The sequence below is a fragment of the Orbicella franksi genome, chromosome 1 (genome assembly GCF_964199315.1).
Source record: "Orbicella franksi chromosome 1, jaOrbFran1.1, whole genome shotgun sequence".
NCBI classification, from domain to species: Eukaryota; Metazoa; Cnidaria; class Anthozoa; order Scleractinia; family Merulinidae; genus Orbicella; species Orbicella franksi.
Window position 1 is genome coordinate 26,317,440 of NC_138145.1, and position 20,000 is coordinate 26,337,439.

At 37.3% G+C, this 20,000-nt stretch overlaps 1 protein-coding gene, 1 non-coding gene and 1 pseudogene across 3 annotated transcripts in view; 2 read left to right on the forward strand and 1 right to left on the reverse strand.

Moving 5' to 3' along the window:
• Nucleotides 1–20,000, forward strand: part of LOC145499466 (5'-nucleotidase domain-containing protein 3-like) — a 121,135-nt gene that overhangs the window by 89,708 nt on the left and 11,427 nt on the right. The gene's annotated exons all lie outside the window — the stretch shown is intronic.
• LOC145499441 (uncharacterized) overlaps nt 1–20,000 on the reverse strand; it is a 37,522-nt pseudogene that overhangs the window by 8,239 nt on the left and 9,283 nt on the right. The window contains exons 3-19 of the transcript XR_014050933.1: nt 13,791–13,853; nt 12,478–12,531; nt 11,400–11,471; nt 11,003–11,046; nt 10,405–10,493; nt 9,896–9,984; nt 8,972–9,059; nt 8,758–8,871; nt 8,228–8,338; nt 7,509–7,549; nt 7,141–7,217; nt 6,327–6,399; nt 5,003–5,205; nt 3,679–4,166; nt 2,428–2,800; nt 1,389–1,860; nt 347–397 (exon numbers count right to left, since the gene is read on the reverse strand). The product of XR_014050933.1 is annotated as an uncharacterized LOC145499441 (transcript). The remainder of the gene's footprint in view (nt 1–346; nt 398–1,388; nt 1,861–2,427; nt 2,801–3,678; nt 4,167–5,002; nt 5,206–6,326; nt 6,400–7,140; nt 7,218–7,508; nt 7,550–8,227; nt 8,339–8,757; nt 8,872–8,971; nt 9,060–9,895; nt 9,985–10,404; nt 10,494–11,002; nt 11,047–11,399; nt 11,472–12,477; nt 12,532–13,790; nt 13,854–20,000) is intronic.
• Nucleotides 17,599–17,671, forward strand: Trnaa-ggc (transfer RNA alanine (anticodon GGC)). Its single transcript has one exon. It is a non-coding gene; the product is annotated as a tRNA-Ala (tRNA).

The window sequence follows — 20,000 nt, forward strand, 5'->3', positions numbered from 1 at the left end:
TGTCTTCCAGTCAGAAGTTAAGCCACAATCAATCAAGCCGACTGGCCCGAACACGTTTTCCTCTGCTTCGCTCCAGCCACACTTATTTTGATTGGTTCACTGGATTCTCTGCGTTCTTTGTGATTACATAATCCTCTTCGCGCGTAAGTGGCACATAATGCCAATGCTGACTCGCTCGCACACGTTTTCCCGCTCTTTGCGTCGGATACACGTCTTTGCCTCGAGTTTTGATTGGTTCACTGGATTGTCTGTGTTCTTTGTGATTGGCTAAGGTAATTACTTTGGCTTAGGTTTTACAACATTCAATTGAAAACCGTTCTAACTAATCTATTAAGGACTCACATACCTTGACTTTAGCCAAAAACCCTTCCGCAAATGCGTGAGCGCGATTTCTGAACTGAAATAACGAAGCGTAAACGACATTAACCACATGTCTGACAATACGGTGATGATGATATCAAGGTTCTTTAATGCGCATAGCACGTAAGTATACACTGAGATAAATTGGTTTAGTGATCACGGCTCAAGGATACCTCTCCTGAGCTTATGCTCTCTTATAGCCTCAACTTTACTATCACGATTAAATAAAGAATATACTACAAGAAATAAAAGGACTATTGGACACAACGGACAGAACAACTGAAGCTGGAATCGCAACCTGAACTCCGAGAAACATTTCGAGAAACAACAGGAAAGACAAAGCTTTCCTTTACAACAACATGAACGTAAAGGAGCTACGCCACGGTTCATGCATCTTGAAAAATTAAGCCTAAATTTTTCAAATTCGTCGTTTGTAATCCGTGTTAATCTTCTCCATCCTTAACCATCCTTGTTTCTTCATGGTTTATTATTATCTTTTTGGTGTTTTTCTATCTTAGTTAAGACGGATTCCGCTCAAAGTTCGAGCAATAAGCGAAAAAATTATTTACTAAAAATCCACTCATAGCACGGTAACTTTTGGAATGCTATTTGTAACAACTCACTTTAGTTCATTTCTCTAAGTGACCCCGCGATTAAATTCACAAGCAATCTCGAGAAAGTTAATGTCAAACCTCGTAAGAATGGTTAAAGCGTGTGTTGTTATGTTTTTAACTAATGCGAAACGTCTGTTTTAATTGAAATATGGATAACTTCAAGTTCAATTTTCTCTCGCGGGGTCAGCTTGAGAGCCTAAGTCTCAATAAGCTCTTCTTAGCTGTATTCAAAATATTACCATGCCATGAGGTTTTTTTTGGTAACTTAATTTTTGCCATTGTTGCTCGAATGTTCTACGGAAATCATCTTAACGATTATTTTCAGGTTATTTTGTATGTGGCCAAAATAATACAATGACCTTCAAAATGCCATGACTGAGCGCCTTTAACAGTTGAATATTGTCACTGCTATACCTTTGGGTCTGGTTCCAGGATATAGTTCCCCGCCCAGCCGGCTTGTGAGTTTGGTGCAGGCTTGCGGGAAGTCCCACCGGCATTTCCTCCACTCTCGGAGCCAGAGTTGTGTGACTTTGATGTCACACGACCACCTGTCACGCTCCCTGCATTCTTGTCACGCGATGCCTTCGCTTTTGAGGATGTCGTCGGCTTGTTGGTTGAACCTTCTGAAGTTACCTTTTCTGTCGAGTCTTTTGAATTATTTTCTTTGCTAGTTTCTTTTGAGTTTGAATTGGTACTTAAAGACTTGGAATCATCAGCAGTAATTGTAGTAGTTATTTCCTTCTCTGTCTGGTGTGTCGGTACAACAGGCTCATCGTTTGCTGGTGAAGGGTTCATGTTAACATCTACATCAGTTTGTGTTGCTGAGGCAGGAGCGGGTAATGGCGCTCGATCATCATTTGGTTGTGTGACAGTATCTTGGCCAACACTGTAACGAAATAAAAGTAACATCAACTCTTTCCAAATAAGCTGCTCATAGAAATGTACGGGCGTGGCGGACCAAGTTACTACCGCGATGATCCAATTTGGCATCTCAAGGATGCTTTAATAAAGACAAAGATGCTTATCTTAAGGTTGCAAACAATTTCACTGAGAAATGCGGAAAGAACTCCATGAAGGAAGCTTTAAAATGACAGTCATGAGACGACTGAACATGGAGTCACATATGGAAATTTATTATCATAACAGATGACCAGTTCTTGGGCATTAATATGAAGCAATGAACCCAAGTCGGATTAACAGTAAGATCTCTTACTTCCCAGTGATAATTTCATAAGGCCACCTGCCAAAATGTTTCCTACACGATGTAGCGGACAAGATAACGAAAGTAGTAGGCAGAAAAGGCCAGAGACGTAGAAGTTATTAGTCAGGATAAGTGAACTTCTGTGCTAAGTATTAACAGGACTGAAAAGCGTTCAAAGAAAGTGGCGCTTCTTAGAAATGTGATGCTTATCTGCGCTACGGTGAGCAAGTCATGGAGACAGTTCAAACATACCTGACGGTAGGCGATGATCGAACACTTGCCATGTTGCCTGCAACCAAGGTATCCTCCCGTTCGCATACATCCTCAACCGGTTGAGCTGGCGTTAAAGCCTTCCATGGGCTTGTACTGCTTGTAATAGTCAGCCATGCTACCTGTCCTCGGTCACTAGGAGACGAACCAGTTGGTAAGGCCACAGTTTACGCTCCGCCACTAAGCTTAGGCACGATTGGCCGGCTATACGACGGACTCTCTACTATGCTTTGCTGAAGAATGGTAGGCTCGCTTTTCTCTTGACTATCTCGGCACTCCTTTTGTTTTTTCTTGAAGTTTATGAACCAGTCTGGTTCCAGTGACTCTCTAACCCGTACCCTTCGGCCATTAGACTCTAAGGAAAGAAGTTTGGGAAGAAAGTAAATTGCGAGGGCTCTCCATAACGACTGGGAAAATATGAATGAGTTTGGATCGGTATTTTAGGCATATAAAGTTCATTTCTCACGTGACTGCCTGTAAAATTTAAGAGTTTCTGTGTGTGTGTGAACCATGGCTGCAGCGTTCCGTATAAAAGCAAAGTGTTAGGAAAGGGGAAGACAAAAACTGAAGTCCACACACTCAAGAAACAAGCAAAACGAGCAACAACGAGTTGCAGCTCAGTTATACTTTGAGCTCAAATAATGTGACCAACGTCTTAGCAGGCCTGTTTCAGGCAGTATTAGAAAACGTAGTAAAAGAAAGTGAATCCTCCGTAGGAAAAAGGAACATGGCGGTCGTACATTTTACCACAATACCCAAGCGAACCTTAAACAGTCCATAAAGTACAAAGAAAGCATTTCTTTTGCAATATCTGTCCCGGTGCTAACGACATTGTGCACGCTAGGTTTGAAGATTTTCCGAACTTTTCTGTAGGTTTTTATGAACCTCCGATCAGGCGTTCTTTTCCCGGCTAAATTGCAGGTTAGGTTCTTATGAGCATTCTTAAAGCTTTCGTGCGCCAAGAATTATAGATTAATGGGTAAATGTATCAAACTCCACCTCTTTTTCCTAGGGAGGATTGTAAATGGGAAAAAGTAAGAAAGTTATACTAAAGGTACATTCATTTGACACAACCAAATTCCTCTAACTTGAACAATAACACCCGTAAGGAGAGCTTCAAGTGGAAGACGCCTTGAGAAAGGACGTTAGCTACCAGTAACTTTAGGAGGGACACATCAGTACTTCTTAAATGATACGTTCAAATGGTTCGTTACATTGTCACTTAACCCTTACCTACGTAAACCTGTATCTTAGTTGGTAAGTGCCACAGTTCTTTATTCCTGCGATAGTACTTGATGATGTTCTCAGGCGCGCGGGCTGAGAGCAGATTTTTACAACGAATCTGTAGCTGTTTGGGGCTCTTGACGGGAAGAAGATGCTCCTGTATCAGATCCCACTTTTTACCCAGCTGCTTCATACCCAGTGCTAGAAGATTGTCTTCTGCGTCTGAGAATTTCACTCTGAGTCCATTGAGCTGTTTAGGTGTGTCTCCTGTTCTTGGTAACAGACTATGATGAGGAAGGAGCTCCACAAAACGGAAAACGCTTTTGTTGGTAGCCATGAGCTGTATGTTGGTTTCTGATAGTGTTGGAAGAAGGTCTTCGGTTAGAGTTTTTGAACGCCTTCCTGTTTTGGCGGGAGGTTTGTTGTCTTTTTTAGGCGTGGTGCATTTTCGTGGGCTCGATGTTCTTCTCTTAGGAACAAAGGTGCTGTTAACGATTCTGTAAAAAGACATCACAAGTTTAACAAGCACGACATGCTACAAACTATACTTTTCACCCGCTTGTAACTATTTAAAACAAGCCGCAAAAAAAGTTGTTGTCGTTATCTCTACAACACTAATCGGCTACCGCGTGTTTCAATACCTTGTAAATTTGCTTCACTCTTACACTCTACGTTTGTGAACGAAGCAATGGTGGACGAGTTTTTACGATTTTTGGTGGGCTATATCACGGAAGAAAAAGTTAAGACGGATGCGATTCATGAAAATTTGCCTTAGTTTGGACCTATATTTTAAATTTTCAAGGGAAACAGTCCGAAAAAAAGACAAAGATGAAAATTTCGTCATAGTAGCACTTCAACGAGTGACCAAGTTGTCAGAGATACCCAAATAAGCAAAAATGAAATCCGCGTAAAATGTCCACATACTTTTATAAAGTGTTCTGCCTAGTTACTTCAGAAACCACGGACTGATCATGCCATCTGCTTTTCCTATTCCTGGCTTCGTCGATAGTTATTTCCTTATTGTGTTCTTTTATGGAGGCAACATGGCGAGTGGTCAGCGCGTCGGACTCGCAATCCAGCGGTCCCGAGTTCCGCTCTGAACACGCTTATAAATAGCCAACTGGTTTGCCTCAGGCCAATTCGGATTCTTAACTATGTTATACTCAATTTGAATCATTTGTTTCAGTTGTTTGCTCGGCCCCACTAGCCTTTGTGCTATTAACACTGCCAAGGGAAAATTAAGCTTACTTTTTGGCATTAGACCTAACGTGTAAGCTATGTGACGATACATCAGACAAAATTTAACCAATATTACTGCATACGAGTAACTTACTCTACAGCTTGCTCCAGGCCTGGGAAGCTGAAAGCTGAGGCATGTACTTTACCATCCCCCAGTCCCCTGATCAGCTGAGCATTGGATGCTCTGTCATGGAAACCTTTCAGTTCATTGACATAGTCTCGAGTTAGTTGTGCTTCTTTACCCAGGCTGTCATCCTCACGGGCCATCAGAAATATCTGTGTCAGGAGTTGTGCATGCTGTAAACAAAACTAAAGGTTAGCTAAAATCTTCTTACAATGCTGCAAGGAGGGAGGGAAGGGTAGGGTGGTGGAAAAGGCAACGTTCCAGCCGCCTTGAGAACACTTTGAATATAATTTACCAAGTATGACTTTTTCTGACCTATGGCACTGAAGACGGGGATGCTTTCACAGCTGAGCTATAACAGTAAGGCTGATAAAACAAACACGCTAAATGCCAACAACATACATTTTAGGACTTGATTGTTATAACTTTAGAATACGCGGTGAACGTTAAACAAGGCGCTCATAACCGCTCACTGCAACCTTTTCAGCTCATAATTAAATAGATAAAAATCACCAAATGGCATGACTTGACTGCTTTAAAGGAGCTCAGTCACGGTTTGCGCATATTGAAAAGTTTAGCCTCAATTTTTCAAATTCGTCATTTGTAATCCGTGTTAATCTTCTCCATCCTTAGCCATCCTTGTTCCTTTATGGTTTATCATTATGTCTTTGGTGTTTTTCTATCTCATTAAACTGTTATTTTCAGGTTTCCTACCATTTAAAGGTAATTTTGTATGTGGCCAAAATAACTCAAAATGCCGTGACTGAGCTCCTTTAACATGGTGTGACAATAGTATGAGTTACAGTGGAACCCCGTTAATACGACCACCTTCGGGCCATGGAAAATTGGTCGCATTAACGGGGTCGTCGTATTAAAGAGGTTCTTTAAATAGGAAAATGACTGACTGAGCCTTTTTTCGGGTCAAAATAAAGTGGCCGTAATAACGAGGTGGTCGTATTAACGGGATGGTCGTAAGGCGGGGTTCCACTGCACATATAAACATGAAATGCCACCACCAATGACATAGACCTTTTAACATGGCATGCGACTCGCACGACCATCAAACATAAGGGAACACTGGCATGATTATAGACCTTATAACATGGTGTGACACTAGCAAGACATGGACATTAAACTATGGTATTACACTAATGCATAGCGTGACTAAGTCCTTAAAACATGATGTGACTCTAGCTTGACATAGACCTTTTAACATAGTGTGACACTATCATGACCTGGACCTCTTAACACGGCATGAAATTTGCCTACAGATGGTACAAGACACTAGGCATACCTGCTGCAGTTGTTCAGTAAGTCTCTCTAGTTGTTGAGCATCAAAAAACTGCACTTTTTTGTCCACTGCATCCCTGTAAAATAAAGTTTACAATCTAGAATCAATTATTACATGGTCAATGCCATAAAATTACTGTTGTGTCCAAACTTACTCTCCGTACTGGTTCACAACATTGTTTTCAATACCAAGATCTGAGTCCTTGACAGGATTTGAACCCATGACCTTCCAGATACCAATTGGGTGCTCTAAAAATGAGCTACAGAAAGACTCATTGTGAATTCTCTGTGACAAAATTCAGTACTCAGTAATTGATATAAAATTATCACAATCATGAATACATGAGTCTAATGGCAACAAGCTGATTCTGTGAATAGTCATAACACAGATATGCATAACGCAAAGAGGCATAACGCAAGTTGGCGTAACGGAAGAAGGCATAACGCAAAGAGGCATTACGTAACTAGACATAACAGTAAACACAGAGAGCTATCCGCATAATGCAAAGTGACGTAATGCGATGAAATAGTTTACCAAGCAAAGTTGAAACGCCCTTTAAAAGGTGATCCATTGTGTTAAGCCAAAGCAAGAGGTGCCAACAAGGACTGAGTAAAGTTGGCATTGTCCTTTATACACAACAACAATTTGTTACAAGGGAACTTGATATTACCCTCTTTAAGTCATAAAGAGATTAAATCTTGTCAAATTTCACACACGACTTGCAAAGTCATACAACAGAAACACAGAAGTTGAGAATATTGCCATAGTGCAAGCTATGATCATAGTGATCAGTGATAACAATCATTGACAAACAAACCTGACATTTAGCATCTCAAGGTAGCTCATATCTTCACCCTCCTCATCCAGCCAGAGTGCATCCTCACTGTCATCATACTGTATATATATTACGTAAAGCAAAAAATATCAATTTTGCCAGCATACTAATGGCATACAGGAAACAAACAGCTATTCCTATGTTCTAGATTTGCATTTGACACCATCACCAACAATACTGTAATTACCAATTTTTCATTGGCTTCTTGTCATCGTTCAAACAACATGGCTAACATATCTTAATTTTCATTTGAGTCTCACAGAATTTGTCACATGCTAGGCAACTTGAGGAAAGCAATTCCAATCAATATTAAGTGCATGAAATCTATAATGCAAACAGAACATACTCACATCTTTCAGTAATTCATCAAGTAACTCATTGACTTCCTTCTCTGCAAGCCATCAAGAAACATTGGCATAATTTAATATCAACAATATCAAAGTAATACTTGTTAATTCTGGCACTATAACCCCCTTATTTTGAGTAAAAAAAAATTTCACAGAAGGATGAAAAGCCGGCAGGGCATGCAAAACAAACCCCCCCCCCCCCCCCTTAGCTCAAGGTCTGAATCCACCACTGATAACCTCTACAAACTGGCAACTGTGCACAACAGAAAGATGGTAACTAACATTTTACATGTACATCTTGATGGTTTTGAAGAGCCTAGTGTTTCTGTTACTACAAAGATCTGCATGCACAACTGTCAAGGGTACATGCCTGAATCTGGGCACTTCTACCATTTTACTCACGATTCTCACTGCCTCACAAATTAAATCACTGCGAGCTACATGTACTATCCAACTTATCAGAACACAGAACATTGTAATATTAATTGAAAAATGCCTCGCAAATGAGTAAAAATGGATCTTTCAAAATTGGCTAAAAACGCCTCACATTCAAGGAACTCTAAAATGGACTCAAATGCTGCAAATTTTCTTTTTCTAATCCCAGTTCCTTTCTTGTCTGTATTGTTATGGTAAATTTCCACAGAAACAAAAATAAAATGCAAGCAAGTAGAAGTCCTGTGCATGTCAAGATGAAATAACTTAAAGTAAGAGAAGTAGCTTACTTGGTATTCTAACAGCCCTGTCATTCCTATATTCTTCTTTTTCTTCCTTCTGATCTTCAGCCATAAAATTGTACTCAGAGTCCTCATGATCCTCATCCCCACAGACATCATCTACAGACATAAACAGCAAAACAAAACTGAACAACTAGTCGTAAGGAAGGGGGTACTCCATTATGGACTATATAGGTATGTGTGGCCCCAAAGGGTATGTTTTATAGCTGTTTAGTCAGAAATAGGGTAATGATTTTGTGCCTCAAATAGGGTATCATTTTTGCACTCTAGTCTTAAATTGGGTATGTTTTTCAGAAGAAACTATTCTACCTAATAACAGCATATAAACATTGGCTTAAACACTCTTGGTCAGGTCATAATGGTAAGGAAAATCACAGATTTTGGTCTTAAATGGGGTGAAGGATTTTGGAAAGTGTGTTGCACACATCGCACCCAAGTTTTCTGGGATCAACCCCCCCCCCCCCCTTGGGGGGGGACTAGGCTGAAGTACATGTCGCCAGTCCTGCCCTGCAGTGTACCTGAGTTTATAAGTCCCTGAAGCCACTTCTGCCATTCAATGTCTTCAAAGTCCAAATCATCTTCCCGGATTGTATCATACATGTCCGCAGTGAAGTCTGGAGGTTGGAACGTTGCTATGAACAACAAAAAGTCGACCATTAGTCAATCTTTTTTTCAGCTGTTCAAAAGCAAAACAGATTAAACAGATTCAGCATCTAGCAAACCTTGGAATACCTTCTATACTCTCAATGGGTACATCCTGAAGTGGAAGCTGAGAGCGAGTCCTTTTTGCTATTAGGTCACCATCTTCAACAACAGCAACCTGGAAGAGAAGTGTGTAAGGATAAATATACTGTCATTCTCACGATTGCTCCATGCATCAGCAACTTCATGGAAAAGAAGCAAACAGACTTAATATGAAAAATGGCGAAACAAGAGTGGACACAGCATTATGACCAGTTTGGGAGTTCATCATCTTGTGAAGTGTGGGTTGGGCACACATCACATGTTCATGTAAAGCCTTGCTGATATCTCAGAAAATAAATATACAAGTATTGGTTTAACCTAGTTTAACCCTCTCGATACCTTGGGAAAGGCACATCAAAGTCAAAACCTTGGGAAAGTTGCCACAAGGGCAGGAACCAATCTGTCCATTAATGTTGGGGGTTTCTTCTGCTACAAATTAATATCTTCTGCTTTGTAGAAATTACCTGTTTAAAAACATGCATTACTCGGTACAATTTGCTATGAGACAAATACTGAGGATAAGATGACAGAAAAGAATGACAAACAATAGAATGGTTGGAATAGCAGAGATAAATGACAAAGAAGGTGGAACACTGGTTAGGACACATATTCAGAAGAGAGGGTGTTCATGACTGTTTCACAACAATGGGGTAGACAACAGAAGGTCAAAGGGTGAGAGGGAGATCGAAGACAACTTGGAGAAGGACTGTTGAGAAAAAGAGAAAGAAGGCTGGGTGGAAGGACTGGCCAAGGTGGCAGCATGGGAACAGGGAGAGTTGGATGCACGATGGATGCCCCTTCTGGAACAACAAGATAAGATGATGATGATGACAATTTATAAAGAAAATACACACAAAACAATGCACACAGATCTGCTGAACTGATGATATTAAAAGTAATTTTACTTCATACCTCCTCAACTGGTGTTGAAGCTGTTGATGCCACTGGATAGGGAACTTTAAAAGGCTCCTGTGAAAGCTTTTTGCTGAGGGATCGGGTCACTGGAAGATGATTAAATACAATAAATTACTCATTGAACTGAAAAGTTTACTACATTAGTATCTTGATCTTGGGGCTGAGAAGTTATTGTGACATAGTTCCAGAAAATATCCATACCCCCCTCATGGAAGGGGTTTTTTCCAACACTCCCACCTCTCTGGAAGTTCCAATTAAACTTCATGAATTTCTTTGAATTTTCTGTTCTTAGAGAACCCCCTACCCTCCTTCCTCAGAAATTCCAATCCCTTCTGTGGAGGGAGAATGGATATTTTCTGAAACTGCACATTGACAAATAGGTGAAATATAGCAAATGCAAGACAGAGGTTCAAGTGTACTATTGCCAAATGCACCAAGTTTAACAACATGACCCATGCATCACAACAACACGTACCATAGTACATATAAAGAAATTTTTACAGCACCTGTTTTCTCTGTGTTGTCTTCTGATGCTTTTGTATCATCTGTTTTCTCCCTCTCTGGTGTGCCAGGAACTTGAGGTGAAGCTAGGTCACTACAATCAAGAGGAAAAGGGGTTTGGTTCTCTACTCACAAGTAAGATACACATGGTAGCCTATAATCAAGCAGTGCACTCATTCTATTAACACAGTTGTGTTGGATACTAAAGAAAATTGAGAAAAACACTTTGAATAGATTTGGTTTTTATACTGGCATAATTCTCACATAACTCTTGGTTACATTTTCAGTCATCGTTTTGGTTTAATACTGTGTGTTGAAAGTGAACAGTGAAGAAAGACTTCTTTTTAGGCAGGTCTTGCCGAGAGTACATTAATACATGTAGTTACATATGAGTTTTTAGAATAAATTTTTAGCTAAAAGAATAAAAGGTGCTTAACATCTGAATGCTCCTTGAAAAATATTAATAAAGGTGTGAAAATGAGTTACTGGTAATATCGTATTTGTGAATAATCACATTTTTTCTCATATAATAAACATTTGCCATGAAATTTATATATTAAACAATGATTCAGATCGTACATGTAGCGTTTATGTCAGTGTTACCTGGTAAAGGATACACAACTTTCTGTATCTTCGTCACTCCCATCCTGGAAAATTTAAAAAACAAATAAAATAAAAATAAAAAACAGAAAAAAAAAAATCATCAGAGTGAAGGTAAAGCCATCAAATCACAACATTTTAGTTTGCATGCAGACCTTGAGTGGCTTGCTATGCTATTCCTTGATTCTCAGAACTTTCATTTTATTATTGAATATTAATTAAAGAGTATTGCTAATTACAGTGTACATAGGCTTTTCTGTGCAGTGCCCCCAAAAGGTCTGGACCATATCTTCATATCTGGGTCTTGCCCAAGAATATAAAACAATGAACACAAGCAGGCTTGAACCCATGCATCTGGATCATAAGTCTACAATTCTATTCTGGATTATCTGTACTGTACCTCTTCATTATCTGGGTTATATTCTTCATCAGATGATGAATCTGGAAGTTCCAACTCTGTAAAATGAATCTTCTACAAGAAAAGGTAAAACAAAATAGCCTCTCAAATTTATTGGGACCAAAAGTTAAGTATGACTAGTCAGAAAGAAAGTCAAAAGCTAACATACACCCTAAATGTCTGCTTCTTGCAATACAAATGTATATCAAACATGAAAGACCTTGTCAGTACTTATGTAAGTTTATGGTTCAGATCATAACCATAAGTGCAGTAAAAACAAGACACAATCAAGTTAACAGCTATCAAATAGACTGCCATTAGACAAGGTACATGCACATGTACATATATATATTAAAGTGCCCATAATGTCAAAAAATGTTTTTCACTCATCTAATTCTACATTTCACGTAATGAACTTTGGCGAAAAAAATTTTTGATTTGGATTAAATGCAATTTTTTATAAGTTTTTAAAGACGTTCAAATCTGCCGCCATTTTGGTCCACCATTCGCACCAGTCTTCCTTGGTTTGAAGTGAGTCTTGACATAGGTTCAGGAACACGTGATTTGGATCATGACTTATCTGACTTGAAAACAAGTGGAAATTTTGCTTCAGAGTTGTGTACATTTAGTTGAAAGTGCTGGAAAGGTACGTTGCCGCTCTTTGTAACGACGTTGATGATCCAGAAAACAACATCAGTCTTCATCGTAGGTTCCCGAACCTATGTCACAGGCATCAGTCTCATGGCCATTTTCAGCACGTTATTCTTGTGATCAGCAGCAGGGGTCGACCGCAAGAAAATAGAATTTTGAACTTTGCAATGATTCGTAAAAAAATTGCGTTTTATCCATATCGAAAATTTTTTTTCGCAGAAGCTCATTAGGTGAAATGTAGAATTAGATGAGCGAAAAAAAAGTTTTGACATTATGGGCCCTTTAATGTAATAATCATCTGCACCACAGATTCAGTTTGAAAAAGATGCTTCAATATGATTCATTTGCTCTACAAATACCATTTTATGATATATGTTAAATAATACGATTACAACAGTTGATTCCATTCTCCAAAAATATTAAGACATACTTTTTTTGTTGAGGTCCTCTTTGTTCGTAATTCTTTTATGGGAGACTGAGATGCCTGGAAAAGAAAAGGCTGCAAGTCTCGAATGTGAAGGAGTTTTTGACAAGAGCATCATATGTTCTGACTTGTAACGGATATGCAAACGTAGGGTGAGACATATTTTATTTGATAACCAGCAGACCTCAGGAACAACTAAAAAAGTCGACAGGCAAGTGTTGTCTTGAAAGAGCTTGTCAACCTTCATTTTACTGGACAGGTAGCATAAATGGGGAAGGACAGGGAGCCACCCAGCTGATTAATTAGTACTTGCACTAAAGTAAACAGTCCGACTGGGGTTTCATCAACATTTTCAGCAGGAGGGCAACTAGTTTTCACAGGTGCGCAAAACGTTTTGAACTGAACCTTTTTGTAAGAAAAACCGTCCTCTAGATGGTCAAACCAGGCAGGTAAAATCATCCTCACAGCCAGTCAACTTGCTCAGTGCCTGGCCCTCACTGAAATGCCCCAGTCCAACTGTATTACTTTGTACAAAAGTATGTTAACCTATTCACAAATGTAAGTCAAGCATTGAAATGTCACTCAAATAGGTTTGTATGTTGCAAGTCTTGTGTTGAACCTTAACTTGAGACATCCAAGTCTCAGGTCAAGGTTCTCAAAAATTCATAGAATTTGTCAGTATATCAAACAGTAGTGGAAAAACAATATTTCATATTTTTTTGAGAGCTAACCAAATAATACAGTAAGTCTCTCACATAAACACTATGCCAGTAATTACATGTGATGCAACATGGGCTTGTTTCGCCAAAACATCGTTAATTACCAATTGATTATCAATTACTGAGTTAACTGGCCGGTGTTTTAAAACTCGTAAGAAAGAACATATCAGGAACGTCAAAACATGTGCTAATGGATCAAACATTGCGAAACATGCGAGATCATTCGACCATCGCATAGATTTTGATAATTCTAGTGTCATCGACAAAGGCTCTTTTCACATTAGAAAAACTTTGGAGGCTTGGCACACCTCTGCTACCAAGCATGCTGACAATAGTTCTAAGCCGATTCCAAACCAGTATAGTATTCTTTTCAAACAATGGTCACCTAATTTACACATTTTTACTTTGCTTTTGTTCTTCTTATTTTTATTTTGCCTTTTCCTGCATATATTTTATCATTTTGCATTCCATTTTTATCTATCGAAGGCTGTAGATTGACAGCTGAAAGTTCATGTTCTTTTTTGAAATTTTTTAGCCAGTGAACATTTTTATCTTAATTTTGAGTTAAAATTTGTTTGCATCTACATTGTATTCTCTTACCAGTACAGCAATTGGATCTCCTTGATTTGTTTGTTTACTCTTTGCTCTGGTCATTTTAGGTGCCTGGTTAAGAATTTAAAAGTAATTAAAAATTGATTACAATGAAATGTACTGTAGCTACAAATGTAACAGACTTGCATGAAGAACAATACTCAATACATTATAAAATAATAATTTACTGCAGCAAGATGGCTAATATCTTCAAGAAATAACGTAAATACCAGTACTGTAAGGAATGATGAAAACAAGTGTAAAGAACTAAACACATATAATTATGTAAATGATTCAATAACTAAGTACAAAATAAGCACATAGGCTGAGATACATAATCAACAGCCATCTACAAAACATACAGCAATCAGTATCAAATTGCAAATTTCTAACTGCCGATTTAAAAGCTGCAACTGTAAATAGTGACCTGACGGTATTGAGGAGGGAGTTCCATAGTTTACTCATAGTATGGTTAAGGAGTGCCGACCACATGTAGAGGTCTTAACCCTAGGGATAACAAGTGACCATGTGCCTTGAGTATGTAAACATACAACAACTTGTGGGTTTTATATTACTTAACATTGGTAATATATTCTGGGGCCAGCCCGTTGTGAGATTGATATTACATACTATTGACTGTGTAAATACCAGAAACAGGCTATTGTAGGAGGATCAAGTTTTCTCTTTTATAATCAGAGTATGTCTCCTACCTCTAGTACTTTTGGAAGCTACATGTACCTTAGCTTGTAAGCCTTAACATAAATTATAGAGTTTATACTCTTTTAAGCTCTTAAAATTCCACGACTTTCCATGACCTTTTCCATGACCTTTCAGAGTTTTCCATGATCTAAGTTAAGCAGTTGTTCTCACAGTAGTGTCACAACAATCATTTATTTAACATATTTTCCAGCATTACAGTATAATGTATAAAATACCTACTTGTGTCTCTTTCCTATGAAATGAAAGCCTGTTTCTGATTCATCTGTTATTTTTTCAATTTTTTATCTTATGGCCTTTTTATTCTCAGAAAGCATAATTCTATTGCTTTTCCATGACTTTCCATGACCCTCACTTAAATTCCATGACTTCCCAGGCTTGGAAATTGAAATAATAAATTCCATGACTTCTAGTTTTTCCATGACCCGTACGAACCTTGAATTATTACTACAGGTACAATTTTGGTTTTTGACTTAAATTAATCTATATTAAACAAAAGCAATCAAACTAATTACAAAGACAGACTGATTAAACTAATTAAAACAAATATATTCTAAAGATTTTAAGGAAAACGACCAATTTTTTAAGTTTGAAAGACATGTTTCGACAGAACTTCTATCATCTTCAGTTGAATGAATGATTACAAAGCAAGTTGAATAATAAGTAGGCAAAAATGCTAATTAAGACAAATAGTAACAACAGAATGTGAAAAGGTGTAAATTAAAAGGATAATTTTAGATTTACATGGTGTAATTGCTGATTGAGGCAAGGTAGTTCTTTTTGAATATGGATAGCCTCCTGCTTTCATATTTTAGATCACACCACTACCAGCTTTCAACTCAAGATAAAGGAGGCTATCCATATTAATTTACACCTTTTCACGTTCTGTTGTTACTATTTGTCTTAATTAGCATTTTTGCCTACTTATTATTCAACTTGCTTTGTAATCATTCATTCAACTGAAGATGACAGAAGTTCTGTCAAAACATGTCTTTCAAACTTAAAAAATTGGTCGTTTTCCTTAAAATCTTTACATGTCTGCTGCTATCTAGACCTTTTGGAAATATATTCTACTAGTTACAGAGACAAACTACTACCTATACCATTATTGTACAATAAATGACTACAGCACAAGAATGAAACCAATTCTAGTTTAAAACATACAACAGCTAATTAAAATAATTGAAATATTTTGGCTGAAAAATTCATTTTAGTCATTATTTTTAGTTACAATATATTTTTCACATTGATCCTTCTGCAATCCCATGAATAAATTTTACCAATAATAATCAAGTATTTAAGAAAGGAGCTAGAAGAGGATATTTTACCAATTATTGTACATAAAAGAGTACATTAAATTTGGTATTAGCATGTCTTCGTAAATAGTTAAATTAAAATTGAACTTTTTACAAAGACAAGCTACTACCTGTGTAATTATTGTACAGCACAAGAATGAAACATTTCTAGTTTAAAACATACCAACAACTAATTTAAATAATTAAAATATTTTGGCCATTTTTTTGAAAAGTTCATTCAAATTACCATTTTCAGTTGCAATATAATTTTCAGTTTTGTATTTTGTTTTTAAGTGCCTATGAAGTAAAAAATAATTGCTTCTTATTTGAAAAGCTTTTCAAATTAAAGAAGAATGGCATTTTCCTTTTTGGAATATCTTTTTTCATTTTAGAGATATTCGTGTTCTTGCATTATGCTAATGAGGAAAGTGATGATGTTATAGGTGGTTCCACTAAAACAGCACAACACTCAATCGAGAATAACTCTAGAAATATTAAAGCAGTATTCTTCAAACTTGGCACCAGCAATGTCAATCACAAAACAAACAGAATGACACCCACTATGTTGTTGCCATGGCAACACTCTTGGCTCCAGTCTCTTTCTGTGAAAAACCATATATCCCCATTTGTAACCTTTTAAAGTGGGACAGAGGGTCTTGCTCAGAACACACATGGTTCCCATATTGTCTTAACTCTCCCCATTAGATTGTCGGGAGTGGATGATCCTTGTTTGAGATAAAATCTGGGAATTTTAGTCTTAATTGAAACAGAACCAGCAGCATAACTGTTGTCATGGCAATGGCACGACCGGTGTCATTATGTTTCTTTTGTGATGTACATTGCTGGTGCCAAGTTTAAAGAACACTACTTTAATATTTCTAGAGTTATTCTTGATTGAGTGTTGTGCTGTTTTAGTGGAACCACCTTTGACATCATCACTTTCCTCATTTGCATAATACAAAATCCTAAATATCTCTAACACGAAAAAAGATATTCCAAAAAGGAAAACGCCATTCTTCTTTACTTTGAAAAGCCTTTAAAATAAACAGCAATTAATTTTTTATTTCATAGGCACTTTAACTTTAAAACTGAAACCAGTGATAGATGGAAGTACTTTGATCCTTCTACAATCCCACAAATAAATTTTACCAATAATAATCAAGTAGTTAAGAAAGGGGCTAGAAGATATTCTACCAATTATAACCTCCTGAAGACTTAATGTTATCTGCTGCTTTGTAACAGTAATGTAGAAGAGCTCAAATTCCCACCAGAATGACGTAGAAAAAGTACAATGAAATAAAAATTATTATGGTTTCAAGTTTCAATTTCCACACCACAAAATGTGCATAGACTATCTTCGATGCAGCCAATTTTATATAATTTTGAATTTGTATAAGAGAGTTCAAAGGCTTTAACATAAGGCTCCTCAACAACATTGTGAGGGAGAATAAATACCTTTTTTATATCATCAGTTGTTAATTTAAATTTTTTTGGCATGATTAGATAATTGACCTTTTTTCCTCATTAGAAACTTGTAATAGCCTTCAGCTTTGTTTTCCTTTACATATAAAAAAAATTGTATGAAGACATGATTGATCATTGCAGTTATACAAACAACTTACGCAGTTGTGAAATGAAAGCCTGAAAAATTTCACAACTGCTTAAGTTGTTTATATAACTGCGATGATCAATCATGTCTTCATATATTTCTCCCCAGTTCAAATATATGATCTTTCATATATTCACTTGTATTCTTCACCATCTACGGGTATATAATGAACTCACAACATGATCAGCTCCCAGTTGGCTTGATAGCTCAGTTGGTAGAGCACTGCGCTGGCATCGCAGAGGTCATGGGTTCAAATCCCGTTCAGGCCTGATCTTTTTTCAGGCTTTAGTTTCACAACTGCTTAAGTTGTTTTTATAACTGTGATGATCAATCATGTCTTCATATCTTTCTCTGCAGTTCAAATATATGATCTTTCATATTTTCACTTACAAAAAAAGTGTGTCACTAATTTTAAAAGAAGGATCCGAGTTGGAAGAGTTATGGTTTGAATGTTTGAGGTTGTTCAGTATGGATAGTCTAATGCCCGTCCATGTCAAAAAATTTGTCGTCTTTTTTGTTAAACACTACATTAAATGAATCAATATTATTGTATTCAAAGAGCAAATCACTTACAAGAATTATATTGGAGCAGACATAACTTTTGTAATAAACTGATCTTCCATTGATTTTGATATCTTTATTATTCCAAATTATATTATGCCAGTTATGATCTTCCCCAAAGTCCTCCTGAAATTTAGTCCACCATTCTAATAATTCCTTAAAGAATTGTGAGGTTATGTTAACATCTCCAATGTTGTAATTGCAAGAAATACGAAGGGCCCACCTTGCTCTTGTAAAATATTAGCCAAATATGTCTTCCATGCACCACAGTTATTACCAAATATCCTCCTTAACCAAGCATTAGTCACCTGTAGCTTTTATCACACTTTCTACATCTAGCATTTTTATCCCTCCATTTTCATAAGTGTTAATAACTGAAAATCTTGTGACGTTATCTTTACCATTCCACATTAACTTGTATATGATGCTATGGTGTTGGTAATACAGCTGAGATATAAACAAATTTAGAAAAGAGCAATGATTTGATGACCAGAACTTTCCCGTAAATGGATAGCCCTTGGCCAGACCATATATTTACAAGCCTTTTAATTTCTTCCATTTTACATTTAAAGTTTGCATTATAAAGTAGATTCGTGTCATATGTGAAGTGGACTCCAAGAGCCTTAATAGGGTCTCCAGGCCATTTTATCCCAAGTGGTTTTAATCTACTACTCCCCTGAGAGAGCCAATCCACATCCCTTCAGTTTTTGATAAATTAACTGCAAGCCCTGATAAAACTCTGAAATTGCTGAGATTATCAAACAGAGCATGAGCTGAGGTTATATTGGAAAGAGTAGCAGTTGTATCATCAGCACACTGGAGAATTTCTATTTCTTCAGAACCTATTTTTATTCCTCTGATATCTTCATCTTTTCTTATGGAAATTGCTTAAGTTTCAACTGCTAAAAGAAAAAGATATGGGGACAGGGGATCCCCCTTTCTGACACCATTCTCAAGGGTTAAACAGTCAAATGAAACACCATTATTTATAACACAACTTGAAATATTTTAATAAAAGACTTTTACCCAATTAATAAAGTCTGCCTCGCAACAGCTAAACAGATAATGCCATTCTAAAGAGTCAAAGGCTTAATTAAAATCAATGAAAACGAGAAGTCCTGGCAAATTATTATCTTTTGTAAAATCCATTATGTTGAAAGTTGATCTTATAGTTTCCCCAATGTATTGGTCTTTAATATAACCGGATTGGTAATGGTGAATGATATTCGGTGAGACATTTTTTACTCTTGCAAAAAATGACTTTGGAAATGATTTCAAAGTCAACATTGATAAGAGAAATTGGCCTCCAATTCTCCAGAAATGTGCGGCCCTTTCTTTTTATCTCTATACAGTAAGTGTTATTATGGCCCTCTTTTGGGAATTGGATATTTCACCATACTTAAAAGATTCATTTACACAGTTCATACAGCAATCTTTTACCAAATCCCAACACCATTTATAAAATTCAAATGGGATTCCAATTCAGGATGGCGACGTTATATAATGGGCAAAGGCAAAGGCAAAACCCGTGCCAAAAAGTTTAAAGGCGGAAAATGTGCCGCTGAAAAACAAGATGTTAAGGAATCGACGGACAGCTTAAGAAATACCCTTATTGCTGAAAGGAGTTCCCTTGGGTAGGTTTCATTTTCTTCATCACTTCCGCCAGATTCCAATGAAGAATCTTGTTCGCAGCCTGCACTGACGTTAACTTTGATTTTTAAGCTACTTGCTCCAAGGATATTTGAACTCTCCGGATCTTCAGCAGACGCCCAGATTGTCGAAGGCGTCTGGCCCAACCAAGGGCCTTTGTCGCTTTCAGCAAGTTTTTTTTTTCTTTCCTTGACAATATGGAGCTTTTTCTTTCTTCTTTGGGCCAGTTTTTTTCGTTTTCTTTACCCAAGACCTTTTTTCTGCTTTTGATTTTTCCATAGGAGTTAGCATAAAGAGCTTCCACGTGGAAATTTTTGTCAAGTGCGTGATGTAAATAAAAATATGCAAATGACATGAAATACGAACGATGAGCATTTGCCGTGAAAA